The sequence below is a fragment of the Puma concolor genome, chromosome B2 (assembly GCF_028749965.1).
Source record: "Puma concolor isolate L17-30 chromosome B2, mPumCon1.1.hap2, whole genome shotgun sequence".
In the NCBI taxonomy this organism is placed as follows: domain Eukaryota; kingdom Metazoa; phylum Chordata; class Mammalia; order Carnivora; family Felidae; genus Puma; species Puma concolor.
The window spans coordinates 152010138-152017957 of NC_141671.1; the positions used below are offsets into that span (position 1 = coordinate 152010138).

Here is a 7820-nt window from a genome sequence, read left to right on the forward strand (position 1 = left end):
ATTTCTGGGTTCATGACATTGTGGTCAGAGAAGATACTTGATATAATTTCAATCATTTAGAATTTGCTAAGACTTGTTTCATGGTCTAACATATAGTTTATTCTAAAAATGGCCCACGTGTACCTGAAATGAATGTGTATTACAATGCTCTGTACATGTCTATTAGGGCCATTTGGTCTACAGTGTTGCTCAAATCTGTTGTTTCCATATTGATTCTCTGCATGATCTCTCCACTGTTGAGAATGGGGTAGTAAAGTCCTTAACTATTATTGTATTCTTACTGATTTATTCTTTTACCTCTGCTAGTTTTTCCTGTATATATTTAGGGATCGAATGTTGAGTACAGAAATATTTATAATTGTTATATCTCTTTGATGTATTGACCCTTTTATCATCATTTAATAATCTTCTTTGTCTCTTTGTTACCGTTTTTAGTTTAAAGTCTGTTTCGTCCAGCATAGATATATCTACCCTTGCTTTGTTGTTGTTACCATTTGCTTGAAATGTCTTTTCCATTCCTTCACCCTCAGTCTGTGAGTGTCTTTAAGGCTAACATGAGCCCCTTCTAGACAGCATATTGTTTGATCTTGGTTGTTTATCCATTCAGCTGTTCTATGTCTTTTAATTGGAGAATTCAATCCCTTTATGTTTAAAATAATTATTGATAGGAAGGACTTACTATTGCCATTTTGTTGTTTCCTGTTTTTCCGTTTTTATTTTTATTTATTTATTTTTTTGTCTTTGACTGCTGACAATTTAATTACAGTTTGTCTCAGTGTAGCCCTAATTGGGCTCAACCTATTTGGACCTCATGGATCTGGATGTCCATTTCTCTCCCCAGGTTTGGGGAGTTCTCAGTCATTGTTACTTTCAATATACTTTCTGTTCCTTTCTCCTTCTCTTCTCCTTCTGGAATTTCCATAATGTGAGTATTGTTTCTTTTTATCGTGTCGTATAATTCCCACAGGCTTTCTTCACTCTTTTTCATTCTTTTGTCTCTTTGCTCCTCTGACAATAATTTCCATTGTCCTGTCCTCCAGGTCACTGATTCTTTATCTTGCGTGGCTGAGTCTATGCTTAAAAACTTCTCTTCTGTTGAATTCTTCAGCTCAGTTATTGAATTTTTCAACTCCAGGATTTCATTTGTTTGCTTCGATGGTCGCTATCCCTTGTTGAACTTCTTATTTTGTTCGTGCATTGTTTTCCTAATTTTGTTTAGTTGTCTGTCTGTGTTCTTGCACTTCACTAAACTTCCTTAGGATTATTCTGAATTGTCTGTCTGACGGCTCATAGATCTCCATTTCTTTAGAGTCAGTGATTGGAGCTTTATTGGTTTCCTTTGGTGGTGTCATACTTACCTGATTTTTCATGATCCTTGATTCACTGCAGTGGTATCTGTGCATTTGAGTAACTGAGCTCTTCTAGATGTTCCAGATTTGCTTTGGCAGGGAGAGTTCTTCACCAGTCAGTTCAGTTTGAGTTTCTGGGTGTGTCTGCTGGTAATGTCCTTGGGCAGATGGGCCCTACTATTACGGTCTATTTTTGGCAAGACAGCTTTTCCAGCTCTGTGGTTGGGAATTGGGGTTGTGCTACTGGCTGAGAACTGTTGAATAGGACTGCTGGTTTGTTTCCCTACCCAAGTGAGGCTGTAGGATGGGCTCCATGTCTGGCTGGACTCTCTGGTCAGATTTACCAGCTGGCCAGGGCTGGGTAATATTCAGTACTAGCTGGGGCTGTGAATTAGCTTCCCTGCCTTGGCAGGGCTGCAGGACCAGGACCTGTACAGCCCATGGTCTGGGGGCCTGAATCGGGCCAGAATTCTCTGGTCAGGTGAGGCCACCGGTTAGCTCTGTAGATGGGGGAAGTCACAGGCTGGACCCTCGGTTCAAGTGCCGCTGTACGTAGGACTATTGAGTGGGCTATTCAGCTTCTCACGTGCTTTGGTTAGGTTCCCTGGCCTGACAGGCTGAAAGCTGTCTTCAGTGATGAGCGGGGCTGTGAATTAGATGGGCAGGGATGCCCAGGAACAACAGGGGAAACAGTTCTAAAGCTGGTAGAGTTCTTTGTTTCTTAACTCAAGCCAACCCGTACCCCAAGCTCCCTGGAAGAACAGGGCCCCTAGCTTTGCTCTGCGAACTATCGCCTCTGTCTGCCCCTCTCTCTGCTCTAGCACTGCTGGGTCACATGGCTTCCAGGCGTTGTCACCAACCCTTCTGTCTATACGGGGCTGGAAGACACTCTGCACCGCGGATGGGGCTGTGTCTCAGCCCCTGTGCCCGGACGGGAAGAGGAAAAGACATTCCGGGTTTCTCTCGGTTTCCCAAACAAGCTGTCTGGTTTGGAGGGGCTGGGACTCGGCTGTGCATTAATTTCCCTGCCGTGTGCTGCACGGGGAAGCCCCCACATTCAGTGCTGGCTTTTTCTGGGGGCCGTCAGCTCTGCCCGCCCGCCTCTGGGCTCCAGCAGCACTGGGTGCACGGCTTCCAGGACTGGTTGCCAGCCCTTCTGCTCAAACGGAGCTAGAAGGCAGCCTCCACGGTGAGCGGGGCTGTGACTCAGCACCTTGCCTGGGCACGGGCGAACTGGGCTCCAGGGCTGGCAGGATCCTCGTCGGAGGATCCGAATCAGGCAGGTCTGCACCCCATCCTGTTCGCCGGGCAGACCGCGCCCCTGACTTTTGCAGTTTTGCTGTGGAACAAAACCTCTCACTGGGATCCCTGCTTGGGCACCGCAAATATGAACTTGGTCTGCCAAGATCCAAGTGCCGTCGCAAGCCCCGCCCCCCTCCTCCCTGACAGTCACACTCCCAGTGGGTCACACTCCCAGTGGTCGAGCCCTGCACATTCCCCTGCATTCCCCATGGTATGAAATCAGATTAGGGGCTCCCACAAAATGACTCACGTGCCAGGCAGCCTAGCTGTGAGCCCAGGTTCCCTCTTCCCACTGGAGGAACCAGAGGCTCGGGGGAGACCTGTCCTCATGGCGCTGTGCTGGCCTAGGGGAGGGGCAGAGTGGCCAGCGTGTGGCCGTGTGGTCATCTCTCTTACCCTGTTGCTGCGGGATGGCCTGGTCTCTGAGGTGCAGGCGGTGCCTCGGCCCCACTCCCCTGTTCCGGGATTCTCTCACTGGTGTTGTTCTCCAATAGTCGTGAGTGGCTCTCGGGAGAGGGAGCGAAGTCAGGGACAAGCTATGTTGCCATCCTAGTGACGACATCCAGAATATCTCCTAAGGGAGGTCCACTAGGACCGTGCCCAGGCCGTGCCTGTGATGAGGACAAGTTTAGAGGAGGCCACAGTGCGTTCCTCGTAAGCAGAGGGCCCAGCCTCAGAAGTGTGTGCTCACTAATTTACACACTCCTGCAGGGACAAGCATGGGAAATTCCAGAAACCCGAAAGCTGTCTTGACTTGTCAGCCAGTTTCAACATTATTAGCAAAACGCATAACTGGAACTGTGAACCCGGGCCCCGGGGTGAGCCTCAAATGGCTGACGCCTTCGGGTGTCAAAAATACCCATAACCACCTCTTTCTTTAAAATTAACGGGGGCACCCGGGGGGCTCAGTCGGATGAGCGTCCGACTTCGGCTCAGGTCATGATCTTGCGGTTCATGAGTTCGAGCCCCGCGTCGGGCTCTGTGCCGACAGCTCGGAGCCTGGAGCCTGCCGCGGATTCTGTGTCTCCCTCTCTCTCAAAAATAAATAAACATTAAAAAAAAAAAAATTAACATCAGCACCTTATCACTTGGAGGAGAAAAGGATGGTTTTGTAGATCTGCTTGGATCCTCAGGATCGCTCACTGGATATTAAGGTGAAAGACTCAGTGCCTGGCACACCGCTGAGACAAAGAATGTTCTAGAGACTCATGGGGTCTGACAGGCAGGAGATTTTCCCAGCCACTAGGTGCCACTGTTGGGCTAACACTGAGCTCCCCTAATGCTCCCAGGGGGCGTCCTAGAAGGTCACACTTTAGATCAGCAAACTTCCAGCTAAGAAGCTAAAGACAGCCTTTATTCTCGGAAGTCTAATCAGGGATCGGCTCTTTTAAAGAAATTACTTCTGGAAGCCAATTAATATCAATTTTCTTGACATTTAAACCTGATACCTTTGTTGATAAAAGCAGCACCATACAAATTCAAATTTGTCGTCATCATTACTTACACTTTCATCTAATGAAGATGAAAAATGCGTATGTAAGGACGGGAGCAAATTATTGCTTGAAGTTCGGAATTCTTATACTTTGGAAACAAATGTATTTGGTGGCTCCTTTTTTTTTTTTTTTTTTTTTTTTTCTTGGAAGAGCAATTTATACTCTCTGATCTCTGCCTCCAGAAAGCATTCTCTTCATCTCCTAGCCAGGGTTTCAAAGCATCTGAAGCCTCGAAGGGGCAGGCTGGCCGGTGGCTGAGGCGGGTGCCTGTGAGGAGCACGCTGGTAGGTGGTCCTCTGGAGCGGGCCGGGGTCCTCCTGGGTCCTGTCCTCCCTCGGCTGAGGCCCCTCCTGCTCCTCATCCCTTATCAGAGAGCAGAGACCCTGCTCAGGACAGAGTCAGCAGAAGCAGGGCCCGGAGAAGGACCTGAAATATTCCCAACCGTGTTCATGCTCACGGTGTTCCCTCGGAGCCGGGCTGCGATTCTGGGTCCTCCCCGCCCCCGGGGTCCCTCGCGCTCATTCCTCCTGAGCCTCAGAGGCCTGACCACGCAGCCTGCATCTTCCACAGGAGTCTGCAGAGCCCCCGAGCCGCGGCTTCTGGAAAGGCTAAGCAGCGTCACCTTGTCCCAGAGAGAAAGGCTGGCGGGCCACGCTTAGCGCGCGTGTGTGCGCCTGCCAGCGTCGCGACGCGGAACGAGTCTGAGAGGGGAAACGCCCCACACCATCCTCTTGTCTTTGGACATATATTTTTAAAGATTGTGTTTAATGTTTCGTTTTAACTGAAGGAGAGAGAGACAGAGAGACAGAGTGCGAGTGGGGGAGGGACAGAGAGAGAGGGAGACACAGAATCCGAAGCAGGCTCCAGGCTCCAAGCTGTCAGCACAGAGCCCGACGCGGGGCTCGAACCCACGAACCTGAGATCGTGACCCGAGCTGAAGTCGGACGCCAAACCGACTGAGACCCCAGGCACCCCACACTCTCGTATTTGGGAGGGGAAGGGAGGAGCCAGGTTTAGCCCACACGCGTGCATGCACATGCACCCACCCCCCTTTTGTTTTTCACGTGCACGCTCCCTTTCCCTCCGATGGGCCTTCTGCTGCCCAAGCTTCAGCACCAACTTCTGCAGTCATTCAAGCTACTTGCTGGGCCTGCCCTGGGTCGGATACGCCCGTAGCACCCAGAATCGTATCCGGACACTGACGGAACACAAGGGCTTTGTTTGCAACGAAGCAAACAGAGAAATCAAACAAGTTCAGGTGGGGTACAGACCGTCCCCCAGTAGAGCAGGTCATGTGACGGGTCGTATGCGGAGGGCGATCACACTCAGCCCCCGCCCCCATCTCCATGAGGGTGACAGAGAGGCTGCCCGGCTCCACCGATGCCCACCCAGAGGGGTCTTCCCCCACAGAGAGTTCCAGCCCCACGTCTTGTGAGCCCAGCAGAGCCCGAGACCTTCTGCTTGAACAGGGTCCTGGGGAGCCCTGTGAGTAGCTAAGAAAGCTGGGACAGTCAAGGGCCAAATACACCTTCGCCCGTGATCCCCGGGCGAGCGGCAGAGTGGTGGTCATGCTGGAATGTTCTGGGTAGTTTTCAATCCATTAGTTTGTCTGCACAGGCAAAGCTTTGGGGCTGTAAAACTACCTTGGTAAATCTCCAAGGATAATTTTGTGCCTTTGATCCCACAACACGCAAACGTCCATAAAGTTTGAATTATGTCCCCAAAGTCAGCAACGTCACACGTGTGGATTTTACCTAGTTCTGTGCCTCCTTCGCTCCCGTCATTATCGTGGCTCACGGCGTCCTGAATCGTGGAGAACGCTGGATGTTTTCCTGGTTTGCCTTTCGTCGCAAGGAGCGCGAACGACTGACTCTATTCAGTAGTACCTCCGGAAACCCTTGCGTAAGACCTGTTTTCGTTGCGGCAAGTCGCAGGACCTGTTTGCAAATTGCTGCTTATCTGGGAACTGCTTGGCTCTCTGGGAAAGATTTGCCGGCAAGATGTGGAAAGGCAGACCGGATGAGAGCGTGGTGTGGCCGAGAACATTTTATAAACCCTTCTACTGAACATTATTGCTTGGTTTTTGAACAAAAGTAGCACGAGCCCATTTTAATGGAAAAAGTCATCTCCATGGGGCCCAGAAGCAAAACAAATGAGCGGATAAAGAAGAAAGAGACGAATCAAAAAACAGACGCTTGAGCACAGAGGACACCCTGGTCACCGGCGGGGAGGGGTGGGGGAAGGGATCAGTGGTTTGGCGTGTGATGTGGCGGTGAGGACTGTGTGGTGTGTGGATGTCGAATCACTCTCTCGTACAACTGGATCTAATATAACACGGTGTGTTGACTATACTTCAATGAAAAATGAAGACATTTAATAAGAAAAAAGAAACCTCTCGGACACATGTGCATATGCGTACGTGAGTACCAATATACACACAGGTACACGCGTTGCACACCCGCATACATTGAGCCTACAAGCAGACTCAGGCCAAACCCTTCTCTGCACAGCACAAGTGTGGGCGTAGGGGGCGAACGTGCCCTCTGTCCCATGCACCTGTATACCGTTCCCCCATTTTTAGGAAAACCATTTAATTTGAAAAAGCATAAAGATTTTTACTTCGTTATTACTTTTTTTAGAGAAAGGGAATGAGGGTGTGCGAGCGGGGGGGGGGGGGGCAGAGAGCGACTCTCAAGCAGACTCCGTGCCCAGCACAGAGCCTGACGCGGGGCTCGACCCCACGAAATGTGGGATCATAACCTGAGCTGAAATCGAGAGTCAGGCGCTCAGCTGACTGAGCCACCCAGGCGCCCCGAGAGTAAACATTTTTAAAGGAAACTATATTTATAGGAAGGGTTTTGTGACAAAGAACCCTGAACATTAAACTGAAACTCAGAATTATTTCTAGCCTCTGACTTCATCAGCACCCTCTCTGAGGCGTTCTCCCGCCTCCCCGGCCCCCGAAGCCAATGCAAACAGGTTGTCCAAGTAGCTGCCACCAGAAACCGCTAGCCCTGCTCACAGCTTCCCGTGCTTCCAGACGGAGCCTCACCGCCACCCCCCGCCCCTGCACGAGGCGCGGGCGTCCCTCGGAAGCGTGGCGGAACCCCACCGCCACCCTGCTGCCCGTGTCCGCTTCGTCCCCACCTGCTTCCACACGGGGTCAGCAGCTCCTCGAGGCCCGGCCTGTCTGGGACGAGCCGGAGAGAAGCAGGACATGCGCTTGAGGCCCTGGAGGCGGCCCGGCCGACAGCTGTGCGCACGGCTCCCTGCGGACGTTCCCTCCAGGGCCGCGGGGACACGTGCGGTGCTGCGGCCTGAGACCCCTGGCTAGGCCCGCTCGCCGTGGTGGCCACACGCTGGACGCTGCTCTCTGCCCCCGAGGATCAGCTGTCCCCCCCCCCTCCCCCGCCCCGTCTGGGAGGCAGCCACGCACCTGCTGCTGCCACTCAGTCAGGAAGCTCTCCCCGCGCCTCCACGACTGTGGCGGGGCCGTGGGACCAGAGGCCGTGACACGGTGGGGAGGCACAGAGAAATCAGGCTGATGACGTGTCCGGGAACCGGGGGATCGTGACTCACAGGTGAGCAAGGGCTCTGCGCTCACAGCGCACGGCCTGCGGGGCAACTCGGCCCTTGGGGGCCAGGGTCCCGCCACCGGGGCCCCGTGTGCCGCGTT

General features: G+C 52.1%; 1 protein-coding gene across 2 annotated transcripts in view; it reads right to left on the reverse strand.

Annotated features, from left to right (window-relative positions):
* UNC93A (unc-93 homolog A) overlaps nt 1-7526 on the reverse strand; it is a 37555-nt gene extending 30029 nt beyond the window's left edge. The window contains exon 1 of one of the 2 annotated variants that reach the window (XM_086708318.1): nt 7292-7526. The gene's annotated coding sequence lies outside the window, so the exon portion shown is untranslated. Of the gene's footprint in view, nt 1-3047; nt 3424-7291 lie in introns of those variants that run through there. The other variant, XM_086708316.1, reaches the window with a different exon arrangement.
* Nucleotides 7527-7820: the final 294 nt, after the last annotated feature.